Below are 20,198 nucleotides of genomic sequence, written 5' to 3'. Positions count from 1 at the left end.
ATGATCACGTTAGAAACACGTGAGTGACGTTATAATCGAGCTGAGAAGTCACGTGTGCCGGTGAAAGAAGAACAAAGTCCTCTATGCAAAACTTGAAACAACGAGTTAAATTTCTATCCGCTCCCTTTTTTACGTACATTGCGACAGAGTCTACAAAATGCTGGATGTTTACATCGTAACACGTGTGTAACCATGTGTGTAAGATTACAGATTATCAGTGCTTGAGTCTTCTTGTTTGCTTCTTAGCACTATTGTGACGGGACGGAGGTCATTTTGGCTAATATCCAAATGTAAACAATATTTGCGTATTCCAGGTCCTTACATCAAACACCCTCATGCGTTTTCTGGAACGACGTACATAACAATATGACTGCAGGTATGTATGAAGATATTCAGGCTAAATAATCACTAACGTTGTTGAGTAAAATACATCTGAAATGATATTTTAACGCAAATCAGTATAGTGATGAATGACCGGATGTCAGCAAGGTCGAAACAAGGATTAACTCCAAAATAAAATATAACATGTTAGAAGCGTTTGTTGTTGTTTAAATCTTTTTCAAATTGTTTTTAACATTTTTTATTAACTACTTGTTCTTATTATAAGCTCTATTTCCTATTGGGTTTTATCGAACTTTTACATCTGGTTGAGATTACTAATAAATATTAACTCTTCAATATATATAATATATTTTAGTTTTTCCATCTTAGATTATTTTGGTAAACCTGAATATAATTCTTATTTCATTTAGTATATATATATATATATATATATATATATATATATATATATATATGTGTGTGTGTGTATATATATATATGTATATATATGTGTGTGTGTGTGTCCATATGTAATTTAACTACCTAGGCCAGTAATTACATATGGATGGATATAGTTCTCATTTAGATAGCTCAATAGTACTATACTAGAGCTGTGAATATCTTTGTAAATATAATTTGTTTATATGGATAGGCACACCAGAATTTACTAATTTTAGAAAGGCTATTTTTTTTATTGGTCACAATATTGCCTACACTTTATTCGGCTCCCCAAACTACTACGAAATCCGAGTGCTTACTAGATTAGATTACTAAAGAAAGTGCGTTAAATCTAAAAATGCAGATAAATCTCAATTACATGTTTATACACATATTTTTGATTAAACAAATGAATACCCGCTGTATTAATTTGAAAGGTCTTAATTGTGGGCTGTATAACTCTTGTAATTTATTTTTTCTACCATCTACTAAGTTTACAAAACGCATTTACATATTTTAAATGCTTCTTCGGATTCAGTCGTGCAAACTCAATATTCATTCGTTTATTATTTAATACAAACGGTTTTGAAGAGTTTAGCAGCAAGATATCCGTTCACATTACATATTAAATTCAGCCAGGAAGCCGAAAACAGGTAAGGAAGGTTGAAGTCAAGAAGTCCGTGAAGAGAAATTATTAAATTAGAATAATTTCTGGCACCCAGGAACCGCAAAAGGGAAGTGGGTTTGTTTTCTTGCTTGCCCACTTATTCGGGAGTATATACCTTGAGGGGGCATATGTGGTACGAGCTGCAAGAAATCTTTTTTTTAACTGAGAATTATAATTAATCGTAAAAATATATTCTTTATTTAAAATTACTCGAATGGAAAACTTTTTAATTTTACAGTAAGTTTTACTCGACTGGAATCGTCCGACATAAAATATCAACATATTATACAGCAAATATTTGAAATTGATTCTATTTACGTTGGCCGTTTGTATGTTTACGTTTCATGATATCCAACTTAAGTCGATAACTAGCGGCCATATATGGAAACGCTATGGTTTAACAGTTACTCAAGGTAATTTGATGATTATGTTGTTGATGATGATGATGATGATGATGATGCAGTTGTTGCTGCTGATGATAGTTATGCAGATGCATTTGCTGATGATGTGGATGTAGTTGCTGCTGCTGATTGAGTAGCTGCTGATAAGGAAGTTACAGCTGATGATGTAGACGTAGTTGCAACTGATGATAATGTTGCTAATGATAATGTAGCTGCTGCAGATGAGGATGACGAGTATAATGATGATGATGCCTTTGATGATGATAATTATTTAGATGATAATCACGCTACTGCTGCTGCTGATGATGATGATGATGAGTTGCGTGACAAGGATTAGGATTGTGGTTAAGATGAATAATGTTAAACCGAATATGTAATTGAGACCACTTGAGACTTTGATGATGATAATGAAAAACAGGAGGAAGAGCAGTAGCTGGAGCAGCAGTACCAAGATGCTGGTGTAGATATGTTAGATCGCGAATGCCTTGAAATACACGTAAAACAGGTAATTGTCATGGTAATTGTTGTAGACCCGTGCTAGGAATCACAACTGAAAGAAACCACAAGTAGTGTAAAGTGTATAAAATATAATGTGTATTTATCATAAAGAATACAGGAGTCACTGAAGTGATATAAGAGGAACGTGTTCGTAGCATGCGGTTTAACATAGTATGAAGGTCTCCATTTAGTCTCTGAAACCATCGGTATTCATAGGACTGGTTGATTCTACGTAGTTCTGAAATAGGTGTGATTTGTACCCCACAACAGTAATAGGTCAATTAAATTTCTTTATTACTCGCATAAAAACATAAATAGTGGTTTTAACATTGTGAACAAAAGCAATAAGTCATAATTAATTCCGTGTGAACGCTGGCATCTCTATTATGTAATGGTTGTTATTATTAGACGAAAGGTACTAAATATTCGTATATGTTTCGTTGTACTTATTTAGTGTTCTTGTTTAGATAAAGACTTATATATTTGTTGTTGTTCATGTTGTGTGCTGTGAGAGATAGAATATTGGTGACATTAACAGGTACATGTAAAGAGAGAGACAGTTGTACATTTTTATAAACACAAAGTTCATATTAATACACATTGAGTGGCGATTTGGTATATATATAGATAGAGCGAGAGATTGACATTTATGCTTTTGACAGTTCTGTATGAAACAAGAGTGTTTATATAACATTTCTAGTTTGACATATACTTTCTAGCACATATTTTTTAGATGATGATTTTATCAAATGTTCTTATAACATAAATGGACAATATCCTCTCTCTTGAATAACAACATGAAGACGCATGTTATGAAAAACATGATGATCATTTATTTCTTCCATATGATCGGTCAATGCCTTTGCATCCGGGAATTCAAAGTTTCTATACATCTTCTTCTTTTAAACCCCTCTCGCTTCCAGACGATGCCAAGATTCGGTCTAAACCTCTCTGCTTCCCTGGTCGGACTGATCAAACTCCCCTGACTCCTCGACTCCCCTACCTAACTTTGAACTCTTTCCTATATTGAGAAATCACCTATGTCTACTCAATGTGACTATAAGTCACGTGTCGTCAACATGCGCGATTTGCACGTTTTTGTAACCGTTTCTGACGACCAGGAAATTTCCCATTCTACTTGTTGTTTTACAAAGAAATTAAACCTACTTCTCTAATTCTATAACCCATATTTTATTATCCATTCTTTCTAACAGTGTGAATATTTTTCAGCCAAATTTGTATATATTAAATATTTGAACAGAATCAACAATTTACTGGACATTCCATTTAAAACCTATTGTTCTTTAAAAAATACATACAGGGTTCGATTCCCGTTTTATCTGATTTTATTTTATTTAACTAATTCTCTTTATTTTTACTTACATGAAAAGGGGACAGGCCTTTTCATGTAGCATTTATCCCCCCCATATTTCAAAAACATATACGCATTTTTAAATTTAGTACATTTTTTCTATATCTATATAACCACTTTACGAAGAAAGATCAGACACCATAAAAAAAAAACGAACTCTTTTTTTTCTCAAGTCAGTCCTTTTCCAACTGACTTCATAATATTATTTTTTAGACCAGTCTCTCTATCTTATCTCCCTGGCATATTCCTTTGGGGTGTAGGGTAGTACTTCCTATAATTCACGTCAGCTGCTTCATCGAGCCACCCTTATGCCGTAAACTGAGGTCAAATTTTACCTTTTTACGAAATCGATGACTCTTCGTCCAAATCCATCCTTGATCGTTTCTCCCGTATGGTTCTTCTGTTAATTAAAGCTTTGTTTTCGTTTTGTAACTAAACTATCTTTTTGGGGTATTCTTAAAGCTCATTTATCTTTGTGGTTGGCTTCCACAGTTTAAGATATACCTTTCATCCACTGATTCGCTCGGATTTCCTTGATTGGACCCTTGGAACTTGATGAAGACACAGAAAACATCAGCCTTAACTAACTAACACCTTTTGCGCCACAATATCTATTTGCGCACTAAATTCTAACTAATGGCCCGATTTTTGTGATTTTTCCTTTCTCTCACCAGAGCTTCCAAGATCCAGCAGAGATATCCCACATTCATGCGTCTCTAAAAAATACAAGCTTATATCGTCCTACGTTCGTATGGTATATTCAACTTTTCTCTCACTTCATTATGCTATATGTGATTAATCTTCGGGATCTCATAGCCCTTTTTTCATAATGATTCTCGTATCCCTTCCAACGCTTACATTTTTAACTTATTGTGTTGATACTTATTTCTCTGCTCAAAACCGTTACATGCGGTCTGCTTTAAAAGCACACTTATCGCAGGTTCCCATCTGTATTTTTCGAAGTAGGGGCACCTCTAGTGCTTATCATCTCCCTACCAAGTTACTCTTCTTGGAAAATATTTTATGTGCATCATGAAAAAATAAATAAAAAACAACTGTCAAAACAATATCGTTCTTTCGGCTTATCATATCTGAAAACTCTCTAAATACCCGTTTACGTTATTTGTTATTTTTGTCCCACTCCTAAAACTCATTTCTACGCCAACCATTCGTCTTAATTATTTTTTTTTCTCCTAGATCATTTCCATTCTAATGTATATACCTAATAATGCCTTTGAATTCCTGTCGCAAAAAAACATAACATTTACATACATTTAAGACATTTTACAATATAAAACATTTTCAAGAAAAAAATGTTACATTATACATTTAAACTATGCTTTTTACAAACAGTTGTAACTTTTCTCAAGAAAAGAAAGAAAAAAAATTATTTTTTGTAACGCAAAGTCCGTTAACACAAAAACAATAAATTGCCCCTTTTTCAAAAACAAAACAATTAACCACATTAAAAGCTGGGAAGTTCAACTGTTTCGCATTTCTGCATCCTTGTTTTTTTTACAATAGCGTATTTTATTCTTTTTTATAATAACAGAAGATTTTAAAAGTACCTTCGACTTTGACACAGAATTATTACAAATGATTGACAGCTTGAACTTTAAACAAAATGTTTTTTGTAATGCATAAGAAAAAAACAAGAGAAACAAGGTGAGATTTGCACATTAAAATAAATGTGTTTATCTTCAAGTACATGATAGAAATGTTGAGAAGATGTTGATAAATCTATTTATCTTGTTTAAGTTTTTGTGCACAGAAAACGATTGCACTTGTACGGTCTGATGCTACAGACCCCTCCAAATTAAACGATTTTTAAGAATATCAACCAAATAAAAGTAAAGCAGTAATATATATATATATATATATATATATGTATATTCTACAATAATGTCATCAAATATCAAGGCCGGAAGACCTTCGAGCATAAGGGTTAATGAATGTAATGTCGTAGCGTAGTAATCGTTAATGGTGTAAGTTGGGTACAATTTGATTATTTAAGGGAACGGTTAAAGCAGAACTTGTTAACATTAGACTTGAATGTTACCGCACTGTAGTAGGCCGGGAAGCAGGATAATGGAAGAGTGGCCTATGGGCAGGCATATCGACGAAAATAGCTTTGTTCCTGAATTTTGCGCTTCGATTTAGAAAAAATTAAAAAATAGGAGAAACAGTTTATGGTTGTTGAAGTTAGACGAGTGATTTTGTGAAAGTTTGTCATAAAAAAGAACCATAGATTGAATCTCAGACGAGCACTGACCATTAACATAACGATAAAGAAAGGACAGCCAAGCCACGTTTTTTCTGTGAGAACGTACGGCACATGCACAAAGACGTGCATAAAGCACGCACACTTATTATTATTATTATTATTATTATTATTATTATTATTATTATTATTATTATTATTATCATTATTATCATTATTATCATTATATATAAGCAAATATTATAATAGTTTATACCAAATTTGCTAAATACAATAAGCATAGAAAATCATAATTAAAGGTTTTTAAATTTTTTATATCATAGAGTAAGGGAAATTATATATTGGCTCAGAATGAAAACTATGGCAGAAGATAGGAATATATGTTGATTTCCGTGTGTCAAGTTATTAACGAGGTTGAGAAAAAACACAATGTACCCATAACGTGTTTATTCAAATAGCTTTCATACATTAAATAAACTATGAAAATGCTTACAACAGGATAAATGCATAGCAATTTCTACGTTTACATAATTAGTAACGGGTATGCGATCCTTTTTTATAAATGACTTTTAAAAGACGTTGGTCCATAGAATAAGTCAAACTTTTGATTTCGTCAACAGTTATTCCTCGCTATACATCTTGAAGAGCAGCTCATAACTCCTCTTTCCTCTTTAATTGGCATCCACTTGCATAGACGCGTCGCCTCAGGATACTCCAAACATTCTCAATTGGGTTCAAATCTGGTGAATTCGCAGGCAATCCATCTTCCGTAGCTCAGAGAAGCCCAGTTTTCGCAAATACTCTTTGCTTTTGTTTGCAACATAGGAGGTAGCATTATCTTGAATAAAAATAATGATTTCTCTGAACGTCAACCATTGCTTCTTACACCATGGCATAAAGTGCTCCTTCAGAAAGCTATGTAAGCATTTGACGTCATTTAACGCCTTTGGAACGCTCCCTGGGCCAACAAAAGTACCTCCGATAATCCCAGCCCAAATCATTTTCTCACCACCACCTTGTTGGCGCCTTGAACGCTGATGACGATGTCGTCCATCTAGGACCAATACCTTGTTCCAGCTATCTAGGAAATCAAGAGTGGCACGCACTTTATCCCTGAACAAAACTTTCAAAAAATCTGCTTTCATGTCGCCCTCTGCCCACTTCTATCGGGTTTGTATCTGATGTTGCTTTAATGGAGGCTTTATCAGAGACTTATAAGATTTTGCCACTTCTTTCAGAAGGCGGCATCGAGTACTTTTTGAGACATTCTTCAATCCGGTCTGGACAACGACTTCTTGATATGTCTGCTCAGGGTTTTTAACAACTTCACGTTTAATTTGGAGCAGAGAATGCCGTGAAACAACTCTAGATTTACATTTATAAGCTCTCTTACTTATCTTTATAGGGTTCTTGAGAATTTTCTGCACAATTTGATAAAACCCTTCCATCATTTTCGATATTTCGAGAGTAGGTTTACCTTTTGCTAACTGTTCTGTAATAGTACAATTTTCAGAACTACTCAAACAACCTTTAAGACCCATTTTATTGACGAAACAAATTGCCTTGTTAATAATTTGACACACCTCGAATACCGCGGATTCAGCAATTACGATGGCAAGTTGTTTACACTGCGCAGAACAGTACGAAGATTTAACAGTACGCGCAGCTCAGCATTGCCAACGTTTTCGATGCATTTGATACGAAACTACCGGTAATTTCTGAAACAGGTTAACATATTATCTCGTCAATAATTTGACACGCAGCGTATATATATAGTCATCCACATACAGTACTGTTTCGCTGTTTCACAGCTCATCAGTGCGGCAAGCGTGTTCGTATATATATATATATATATATATATATATATATATGTTTATATATTGGTTCATATTAAGATGTATGTATATTTGATAAGCATAAATTATAGAATATTTCTTTGCTCTTTCCATGATTAATGGTTACATCAAAGCCATTTTATATATTGAAATTTATTCTACGCTCACGCCAGCCGTTTCTACTTCGTAAATAAAATATTTAATAATCACATCTACACATAAAATATTCATTAAAAACTATGTATATGTTAGTGTCTCCTGTATGGGGAAATATAAAACAATCTTAACAATAGATAATGAAATATACATTAGATAAAATTTTTATGGTATTAAAACTCAGTAAATAAGCATCTGCTTCCCAATGGCTACACGTAAAATGTTGAATAATTCGGGATTACAAAAATAGTAGTATGTTTATTCTGATAGGAAGGATTCCAATTTATTAACTAAAAATGTTGATAAGCTACAAAGACGAGAGTGATACGATTAAAACGAGCGACATTTTCTACTTCGGAATTTAAAGCAGTTTTGTAAGGAATTCAACGATGTATCTTTGACAGGTGTTGCTTTCTTAGAGTTACCCACCGACAATACCCGCAACAGAGTGATAAAACTGTCAGGTCATAAATGCATCTGTTCATACACTATCCTGATGCAATTTGCAATCCCCTTCGTATATATTATACGGTTAAATCGAAAAGTACCTGCAGAATTCATGGACTCCTGTTACACGTGCTCAAGTATGTTGTTTCAACCGCAATAAATTTTTCGAGTATCTTGATACATTTTTAAAAAATCTTTTCACTTTAAAAAAGTCACAATACCCATTAGAACGTAGATTCTTCTATTGTAAATCTTGTCTAACAGAGGCGGTGAGCGTGCAGCAATGAGATATATATATTTACATTAAGTTTTTATGTTAGTACAGTCGTAGAAGTAAGACACAGGGGACGAATTCCAAAGTCTAAAAATCCGAGAGCAAACCTATAAGAGTAGAAAGCTTTTCAGCATCCGGCGATTCCAACAGAAAATGGGTGAGATTTTATTACGTGTCGAGTTTCTTAGGATCATGTACATCGAATCAGAGCACGTTCCAGTAAAGTACTTGTAAAACAGACACCGGGATGTAATATTGCGACGATGGAACAGAGGTTGCAGCTTAGCAGATAGTGCTGGACGTATTTTTTAAAGACTTATTTTGAGACACTGTCTTAATGAGAGACTAGTGGAAGATGAACCAGTCCAGCGGTGACAATAATACTCCATGCAAGGGCGAATTATAACTTTGTAAATATATGATATTCTCTTTGCTGTGAACAATTTTCTAGCACCACCATCTTTGCAGCAGCATTATCAATATCCTCAATGTATATGTTCCAAATCATGTTGCCTGTAAATGCTAAAACGAAGGGTTTTAAAGATGAGCTCTCAAGTAGGGTGTTTATAGATTAGCAATCGACGGTTTAGAAGCGTTTGCATTTGATTGAAAAAAGAACTTTATCTTTTTCGAAAGTGGGGACATCTTTGTCAACCTCGTGACTAAATACTGTGTTTCCGCCCACTATATTTAATCTATATGAGTTGTTTTTTCTAGTTGAGCCAGCCTTGACTGTCTACGAGTTTTAATCAATTTATTTTCATTATATTTTTAGTTATTGGCAACAGTAGTGATGATTGATCTTTCAAGTTCCAAAAGACTACACTTGATACTGATTATAAATTAAGAACTTATAGTATGAACCATGTTTCAATGGTTCAAGGAACTTTTAAAATCTACACCCTTGCATTAACTAAAGTATTTTGAAATTCTGTATAGATACACGAGTTTGATTTAAGACTTGATGATTTCGAAGCTAGAGAAGATCATTGACAGAAATGTGGTGTAAATAACATAAGAGTATCTTGAATAATCCAAATACTTCTAATCCGGATAACATTTAAATCATAATATTTGGATAACTTGGACAAACCTTTCCATCCCAGATGTTATTCGCACTACGTTTCGCCCGATTTAAACTCTGGACTATTTCAGGTTAAACTTACAGAACTCTGGAACCTATATGTCAAACACGGGGATCCGTACCAAATTTTGAACAGAACGTTTTATTTAATACACGGAAGTTTCCATCCGAGATGTTATTCGCACTACGTTTCGCCCGATTTAAACTCTGGACTATTTCAGGTTAAAGTTACAGAACTCTGGAACCTATATGTCAAACACGGGGATCCGTACCAAATTTTGAACGGAACATTTTATTTAATACACGGAAGTCGTTCGCTTCATGTCTTTAGTCGTGACTGTGTAGAACCCTTAAGTGATTGATAGTAATAGTTCCAGAATACTGTCATTTTAATCTGACCATTACACTCTACTTGTATCCATTCAGAAAATATTAACTACTAGCAGGAGACGTGTCTTCGCATTGCTCGGAGAAGATATAACACAAAATTAAAAAAAAAAATCACTAACGGGAAATCCCCCTCGCCCAAGATTTTAAATAAATAAATGTTACAGATGAAACAGTCATTTTATTCAAAAGAAAAGGTTAATACCAACGTACAAGTGAGGAGAACTCAAAAACTGATAGTGAAATGCTGATACAGATTCCAAAGAAAGATCATGTAAACTGGTGCTTCATGATATATTCAGCAGTGGCTGTTGTGTGATCGGTTTAACTGCTAGCCACGAACGTTGTCAAACTTGACCACTTGCGATTACGGTAATCCGTTCACTTTAGCAGCTTTGTGATTCGTGGTTGTATTGACTTATGGCGGTTGTTTTTGGCGGCTCCTGTTTGCCCCTCTCAGCCAAAATTAAAACGTTTGGCTTCCACTATTAGGCGGTGGGAGGTCAGTGAGTGGCCAACGCCTGATTAATTTTAACTGTTGGCGCAATACGCGAAAAAGAAAGGAGTACCCTATTCCTCACTTTGCTGAACTGGAGCAGTGTAACATAGCGCGCATGTGCAGAGGTAAATCGGTGCGAAATGACATAACCGGGAAACAAAAGAAGACTATAAAAAAGCGAACAAGAACGATCACGAAAGAAATGGATATAATATTCGAGATCTCGCGAGACGCGTGGAGAACGTTATAGATTATACGGGTGGCGTCACGGCTGTAACAATGAGAAAGTAAATGTTGTCGCTACAAGGAAAGTGCGAGCTGGGCTTATGTTTTATACTTTTACTTGGTCTCCTTTGCGATTGAAACTATGAGATTCGGAAATTCATGAATGCAAGAATATAGTACGCCTATACTTAAAGTCTGTGTCAACCTCTCAACAATAATATAGAGAAACACGTTTATATTTGTACACAGGTTAAAAAAATAGTTAGATCAAATAGAGATTTTAATTTTTAAGTTTTTTGTTAATAAAAAGTAACTAACTAATATTGTTGATTATATGAATTAAAGAAAATATGCCATATAGAATGGTAGATGTACAAAATTAAAAGAATATCTGACAGAACTAGTTTTATCATGGTTAAAGATTCTTTATTATCAACAAATACTGATCTTTTCTTTCTTATAAAATACCGAAAAATTCTGCAATATTTACAAAACTAAAAAAAATAGTTTATCGAAGTAATAAATATTGTTAGACAATATAGTTCTCGAAATGATTTCGACAAGTTTTCGTAAAGCGTCGTAATCTGGCTTCTGGGAGTTTTTATTTTTTAGGCGAACACAGAAAAACTGTTTAAATGAAAAATATAGTACTTCTGTTATTACAAAAAAAAATACAGTGAAAATGAAATGCAAAAATGCAATAAAAAAAATTACAGTGAAAATGAAATGCAAAAAAAAATCTTGTTGTTACGATAGAAATTCCAAGAAATAATCACTAAGCAATATTTACGACACTTTAGGAAAACTAAATTTTTAATCAATACAAATCTGTAATTGTTCACGAATAAGTATTTTTATTCTACTAGAAAAAATAATAAACTGAGAGCAAAACCAATAGCAATTCCCGTTTTTTCAATGAACAGTTTTTATTTCGAATGATTACGATACTTTTTTATTCATTTTATTTATTTATTGTTTTACAATGCTCATAATTTAATATTTTATATTTATATATTAAGATAGTACAAGATTTAACATGTAGGCAACTGGAATAAGAATTATTTTATTAGTTCAACGATAAACTTTAAGAAAGCCATAATCTTTTCCCTTTCAACATGAGATTAAAGAATGTAATTTATTTTCGAAATTACATTCTAAGATTAAAATTCTGGATAGTCGAAAATGAAATATACCTTTATTAACATAGTCTCGATTATAAATGTAATAAGACGATCATTTTATTTCGACTATACCTTTATTGTAACCGCCATTTTTCGACTATGACTGTAATATAACCAATACGTGCTTTGGATAGTAGCGATTGTACAGGGTAGGAGGACAGTATGAAATAAGAAGAGTGGCATGATAGTAACTGCTACATAAAATATAAACAAAATTATGTAATACAGAACTTGAGAAATACGAGATTTTATAGCAAAACAACATAACATTTTATACAAGACGTACGAATGTAAAAGTAAATACTGCTGCTTGCATAGAGATTTCAATCGAATAGTAAAGCAATGATTTAAATAAACTTTTTTTTCAGAGTAAGAATGAAATAAAACGAAAGTATAGTTTATGTTACTATGCTATAACGTAACAACTGTATTTTTTCCGTGCAAAAATTAATTCCAAGATAATTCATTAAAATACTAGTAAAAAAAGTCAAGCATGCAGGGCTCCCCGTGAGTAAACAGTGAACGAGACATAAAAAAGTGACGAAGTTCAGCATTTGCGCCCCCTAATTTGCCCCCAACTGAAGAAGAAACAGTAGAAGAAGGAAAAGAAGAAGAAGACAGAGAAGAGCAGGTAATAGAAAAAGAAGAAGATGAAGCAAGGTACAGCGTTTAATTATTGTTTTTGATATTACATTCTGGAATAGTTGCATCTGTTGATCGAAGCGGTAAATAACGAAGTTGATTAGGCATGTTGGATGGTGTTTGCCGTTCGCGCAAGTAAAGTTAAGTATCCAGTAAGTTAATACATATAAATATTATATGATATAAGACATGTGAACAATAGTCTTATATAAGACTCCGTAATCAAACAGTTAGTATTTACGCATAGTAGGTATAACCTATGAATCTTAAAAGTACATAAGAAAAAATAGCCACTGACGGTCCAACTGATATTATAAAGCTAATATGTGAAAATTCCCGGTGTCGACTGAGAGCGTCAGAGTAAATATTTTCAACGGAGTGAAATCACATCCCACTTTTTCCAAGTATCACTATAATTTAGGATTCAGAAAAAATTAATATAATTTAAGATTGCAAAAAAAAATGAATATATTTTAAGATTGCAGAAAAATGAATTTAATTTAAAATTGCAGACAAAATTAATATAATTTAAGATTGCAGAAAAATGAATATATTTTAAGATTGCAGAAAAAATGAATATAATTTAAGATTGCAGAAAAAATAAATATAATTTAAGATTGCAGAAAAAATGAATATAATTTAAGATTGCAGAAAAAATTAATATAATTTAAGATTGCAGAAAAAATAAATATAATTTAAGATTGCAGAAAAAAATATAATTTTAGATTGTAGAAAAATGAATATAATTTTAGATTGGAGAAAATATGAATATAATTTAAGATTGCAGACAAAATTAATATAATTTAAGATTGCAGAAAACATGATTATAATTCAAGATTGCAGAAAAAATGATTAAAATAAAAGATTGCAGAAAAAATTAATATAATTTAAGATTGCAGAATATTTAATATAATTTTAGATTGCCAAAAAATGAATATAATTCAAGATTGTTGAAAAAATAAATATAATTAAAGATGTCAGAAAAAATAATATAATGTAAGATTGCAGATAAATGAATATAATTTTTGATTGCAGAAAAAATGAATATAATTAAGGATTGCAGAAAAATTGATCTTAATTTAAGATTACAGGAAACATGAATATAATTTAAGATTGCAGAAAGATGAATATAATTGAAGGTTGCAGAAAAATGAATATTATTTAAGAGTGCAGAGAAAATGAATATAATTAAAAAAAAGAATAAAATTTTAGATTGCAGAAAAAATGAGCATAATTTAAGATTGCAGAAAAATGAATATAATTAAAGATTGCAGAAAAATCAATATTATTAAAGATTGCAGAAAAATGAATATAATTTAAGATTGCAGAAAAAATTAATATAATTAAAGATTGCAGAAAAATGAATACAATTCAGGATTGCAGAAAACATAATATAATTTAGGATTGCAGAAAAAAATAATATAATTTAAGATTGCAGAAAAAATTAATATAATTTAAGATTGAAGAAAACAATGAATATAATTGGAGATTGTAGAAAAAGATTATATAACTTAAGATTGCAGAAAAATAAATATAATTTAAGATTTCAGAAAGAATTAATATAATTTAAGATTGCAGAAAAAATTAATATACTTTAAGATTGCAGTAAAAATGAATATAATGTAAGATTGCAGAAGAATGAATATAATTTTAGATTGCAGAAAAAAATTATACAATTTTAGATTGCAGAAAAAATACATATACTTTTAGATTGCAGAAAAAATTATATACTTAAAGATGGGAGAAAAAATGAATATAATTTAAGATTGCAGAAAAAATAAATTAAAACGTTAGTGAGAAACATTCATCAAATATGTGCAGATAAAGTGATATAATTTAAGATTGCAGAAAAAATGAATATAATTTTAGATTGCAAAAAAAATAAATATGATATTAGATTGCAGAAAAAATGAATATAATTTATAATTGCAGGTAAAATGAATATACTTTAAGATTGCAGAAAAATGAATATAATTTAAGATTTCAGAAAAAGTCAATATAATTCAAGATTGCAGTAAAATGAATATAATTAAAGATTGCAGAGAAAAATTAATATAATTAAACATTGCAGGAAAAATTAATATAATTTAAGATTGCAGAAAAATTAATCTAATTTTACATTGCAGAAAAATGAATATAATTTTAGATTGCAGAAACAAATAGTATAATTTAAGATGGGAGAAAAAATGAATATAGTTTAATATTGGAGACTAATCAATGCAATTTGAGATTGCAGAAAAATGAATATAATTAAGATTGCAGAAAAAATAAATAGAGTTTAAGATTGCAGAAAAAGAATATAATTTCAGATTGTAGAAAACATGAATATAATTTAAGATTGCAGAAAAAATAAATATTATTTTAGATTGCAGAAAAAAAGGATATAATTTCAGATTGTAGAAAACATGAATATAATTTTAGATTACAGAAAAAAAACTAATATAATTTAAGATTGAAGAAAAAACTAATATAATTTAAGATTACAGAAAAAATTAATATAGTGTAAGATTGCAGAAAAATTAATATAATTTAAGATTGCAGAAAAACTGAATACAATTTAAGATGGTAGAAAAACTGAATATAATTTAAGATTGCAGAAACAATTAATATAGTTACAGATTGCAGAAAAAATGAAAAACAATGTTAGGTTGCAGAAAAAATTTATATAATTTAAGATGGGAGAAAGCATGAATATAATTTAAGATTGCAGAAAAATTAATATAATTAAAGATAGCAGAAAAAATTAATATAATTAAAGATGGGAGAAAAAATGAATATAATTTAAGATGGGAGAAAAAATAAATTAAAACGTATGATAGTGAGAAACATTCATCAAATAGATGCAGGTAAATTGATATAATTTAAGATTGCTGAAAAAACGAACATAATTTCACATTGCAAACAAAAAAAAATAAATACAATTTAAGATTGCAGAAAAAAATTAATAAAATTTAAGATTACAGAAAAAATTTAATATAATTTTAAATTACAGAAAAAAATTAATTTAATTTAAGATTGCAAAAAAATGAATATAATTTATGATTGCAGAAAAAATAATATAATTTAAGATTGCAGAAAAAATTAATATAATTTAAGATTGAAGAAAAAATGAATATAATTGGAGATTGCATAAAAAATTATATAACTTTAGATTGCAGAAAAATAAATATAATTTAATATTTCAGAAAAAATTAATATAATTTAAGATTGCAGAAAAATTAATATACTTTAAGATTGCAGAAAATGAATATAATTTTAGATTGCAGAAAAAAATTATACAATTTTAGATTGCAGAAAAAATAAATATAATTTTAGATTGCAGCAAAAATTATATACTTAAAGATGGGAGAAAAAATGAATATAATTTAAGATTGCAGAAAAATAAATTAAAACGTATGATAGTGAGAAACATTCATCAAATATGTGCAGATAAAGTGATATAATTTAAGATTGCAGAAAAAATGAATATAATTTTAGATTGCAAAAAAAAAAAAATATGATATTAGATTGCAGAAAAAATGAATATAATTTATAATTGCAGGTAAAATGAATATACTTTAAGATTGCAGAAAAATGAATATAATTTAAGATTTCAGAAAAAGTCAATATAATTCAAGATTGCAGTAAAATGAATATAATGTAAGATTGCAGAAAAATGAATATAATTAAAGATTGCAGAGAAAAATTAATATAATTTAACATTGCAGGAAAAATTAATATAATTTAAGATTGCAGAAAAAATTAATATAATTTTACATTGCAGACAAAATGAATATAATTTTAGATTGCAGAAAAAATAATATAATTTAAGATGGGAGAAATAATGAATATAGTTTAATATTGGACACAAATCAATGCAATTTGAGATTGCAGAAAAATGAATATAATTAAGATTGCAGAAAAAATAAATAGAGTTTAAGATTGCAGAAAAAGTATATAATTTCATATTGTAGAAAACATGAATATAATTTAAGATTGCAGAAAAAATAAATATTATTTTAGATTGCAGAAAAAAAAGGATATAATTTCAGATTGTAGAAAACATGAATATAATTTAAGATTGCAGAAAAACTAATATAATTTAAGATTACAGAAAAAATTTATATAGTGTAAGATTGCAGAAAAATTAATATAATTTGAGATTGCAGAAAAAATAATATAATTTAAGATTGCAGAAAAACTGAATACAATTTAAGATGGTAGAAAAACTGAATATTATTTAAGATTGCAGAAACAATTAATATAGTTACAGATTGCAGAAAAAATGAATAAAAATGTTAGGTTGCAGAAAAAATTAATATAATTAAAGATGGGAGAAAGCATGAATATAATTTAAGATTGCAGAAAAATTAATATAATTGAAGATAGCAGAAAAAATTAATATAATTAAAGATGGGAGAAAAAATGAATATAATGTAAGATGGGAGAAAAAATAAATTAAAACGTATGATAGTGAGAAACATTCATCAAATAGATGCAGGTAAATTGATATAATTTAAGATTGCTGAAAAAATGAACATAATTTTACATTGCAAAAAAAAAAAAATAAATATAATTTAAGATTGCAGAAAAAATTAATAAAATTTAAGATTACAGAAAAAATTTAATATAATTTTAAATTACAGAACAAATTAATTTAATTTAAGATTGCCAAAAAAATCAATATAATTTATGATTGCAGAAAAAATAATATAATTTAAGATTGCAGAAAAAATTAATATAATTTAAGATTGAAGAAAAAATGAATATAATTGGAGATTGCATAAAAAATTATATAACTTAAGATTGCAGAAAAATAAATATAATTTAATATTTCAGAAAAAATTAATATAATTTAAGATTGCAGAAAAATTAATATACTTTAAGATTGCAGAAGAATGAATATAATTTTAGATTGCAGAAAAAAATTATACAATTTTAGATTGCAGAAAAAATAAATATAATTTTAGATTGCAGCAAAAATTATATACTTAAAGATGGGAGAAAAAATGAATATAATTTAAGATTGCAGAAAAAATAAATTAAAACGTATGATAGTGAGAAAAATTCATCAAATATGTGCAGATAAAGTGATATAATTTAAGATTGCAGAAAAAATGAATATAATTTTAGATTGCAAAAAAAATAAATATGATATTAGATTGCAGAAAAAATGAATATAATTTATAATTGCAGGTAAAATGAATATACTTTAAGATTGCAGAAAAATGAATATAATTTAAGATTTCAGAAAAAGTCAATATAATTCAAGATTGCAGTAAAATGAATATAATGTAAGATTGCAGAAAAATGAATATAATTAAAGATTGCAGAGAAAAATTAATATAATTTAACATTGCAGGAAAAATTAATATAATTTAAGATTGCAGAAAAAATTAATATAATTTTACATTGCAGAAAAAATGAATATAATTTTAGATTGCAGAAAAAATAATATAATTTAAGATGGGAGAAATAATTAATATAGTTTAATATTGGACACAAATCAATGCAATTTGAGATTGCAGAAAAATGAATATAATTAAGATTGCAGAAAAAATAAATAGAGTTTAAGATTGCAGAAAAAGGATATAATTTCAGATTGTAGAAAACATGAATATAATTTAAGATTGCAGAAAAAATAAATATAATTTAAGATTGCAGAAAAAAAGGATATAATTTCAGATTGTAGAAAACATGAATATAATTTAAGATTGCTGAAAAACTATTATAATTTAAGATTACAGAAAAAATTAATATAGTGTAAGATTGTAGAAAAATTAATATAATTTAAGATTGCAGAAAAATTAATATAATTTAAGATTGCAGAAAAACTGAATACAATTTAAGATGGTAGAAAAACTGAATATAATTTAAGATTGCAGAAACAATTAATATAGTTACAGATTGCAGAAAAAATGAAAAAAAATGTGAGGTTGCAGAAAAAATTAATATAATGTAAGATGGGAGAAAGCATGAATATAATTTAAGATTGCAGAAAAATTAATATAATTGAAGATAGCAGAAAAATTAATATAATTTAAGATGGGAGAAAAAATGAATATAATGTAAGATGGGAGAAAAAATAAATTAAAACGTATGATAGTGAGAAACATTCATCAAATAGATGCAGGTAAATTGATATAATCTAAGATTGCTGAAAAAATGAACATAATTTTACATTGAAAAAAAAATACAATTTAAGATTGCAGAAAAAATTAATAAAATTTCAGATTACAGAAAAAATTTTATATAATTTAAAATTACAGAAAAAATTAATTTAATTTAAGATTGCAGAAAAAATGAATATAATTTATGATTGCAGAAAAAATGAATATAATTTAAGATTGCAGAAAAAATTAAAATGATTTAAAATTACAGAAAAATTTTATATAACTTAAGATTGCAGAAAAAATGAATATAATTTAAAATTAATATAATGTAAGATTGCAGAAAAATGAATATAATTAAAGATTGCAGAGAAAAATTAATATAATTTAACATTGCAGGAAAAATTAATATAATTTAAGATTGCAGAAAAATTAATCTAATTTTACATTGCAGAAAAAATGAATATAATTTTAGATTGCAGAAAAAATAATATAATTTAAGATGGGAGAAATAATTAATATAGTTTAATATTGGACACAAATCAATGCAATTTGAGATTGCAGAAAAATGAATATAATTAAGATTGCAGAAAAAATAAATAGAGTTTAAGATTGCAGAAAAAGAATATAATTTCATATTGTAGAAAACATGAATATAATTTAAGATTGCAGAAAAAATAAATATAATTTTAGATTGCAGAAAAAAAAGGATATAATTTCAGATTGTAGAAAACATGAATATAATTTAAGATTGCAGAAAAACTAATATAATTTAAGATTACAGAAAAAATTAATATAGTGTAAGATTGCAGAAAAATTAATATAATTTAAGATTGCAGAAAAATTAATATAATTTAAGATTGCAGAAAAACTGAATACAATTTAAGATGGTAGAAAAACTGAATATAGTTTAAGATTGCAGAAACAATTAATATAGTTACAGATTGCAGAAAAAATGAAAAAAAATGTGAGGTTGCAGAAAAAATTAATATAATGTAAGATGGGAGAAAGCATGAATATAATTTAAGATTGCAGAAAAATTAATATAATTGAAGATAGCAGAAAAATTAATATAATTTAAGATGGGAGAAAAAATGAATATAATGTAAGATGGGAGAAAAAATAAATTAAAACGTATGATAGTGAGAAACATTCATCAAATAGATGCAGGTAAATTGATATAATTTAAGATTGCTGAAAAAATGAACATAATTTTACATTGAAAAAAAAAAAAAATACAATTTAAGATTGCAGAAAAAAATTAATAAAATTTAAGATTACAGAAAAAAATTAATATAATTTAAAATTACAGAACAAATTAATTTAATTTAAGATTGCAGAAAAAATGAATATAATTTATGATTGCAGAAAAAATGAATATAATTTAAGATTGCAGAAAAAATTAAAATGATTTAAAATTACAGAAAAATTTGATATAACTTAAGATTGCAGAAAAAATGA

This window comes from Euprymna scolopes, chromosome 26 (assembly GCF_053919585.1).
Source record: "Euprymna scolopes isolate OS-2025 chromosome 26, ASM5391958v1, whole genome shotgun sequence".
NCBI classification, from domain to species: Eukaryota; Metazoa; Mollusca; class Cephalopoda; order Sepiida; family Sepiolidae; genus Euprymna; species Euprymna scolopes.
The sequence above is the reverse complement of the archived record's forward strand: the minus strand, read 5'-3'. Positions refer to the sequence as shown.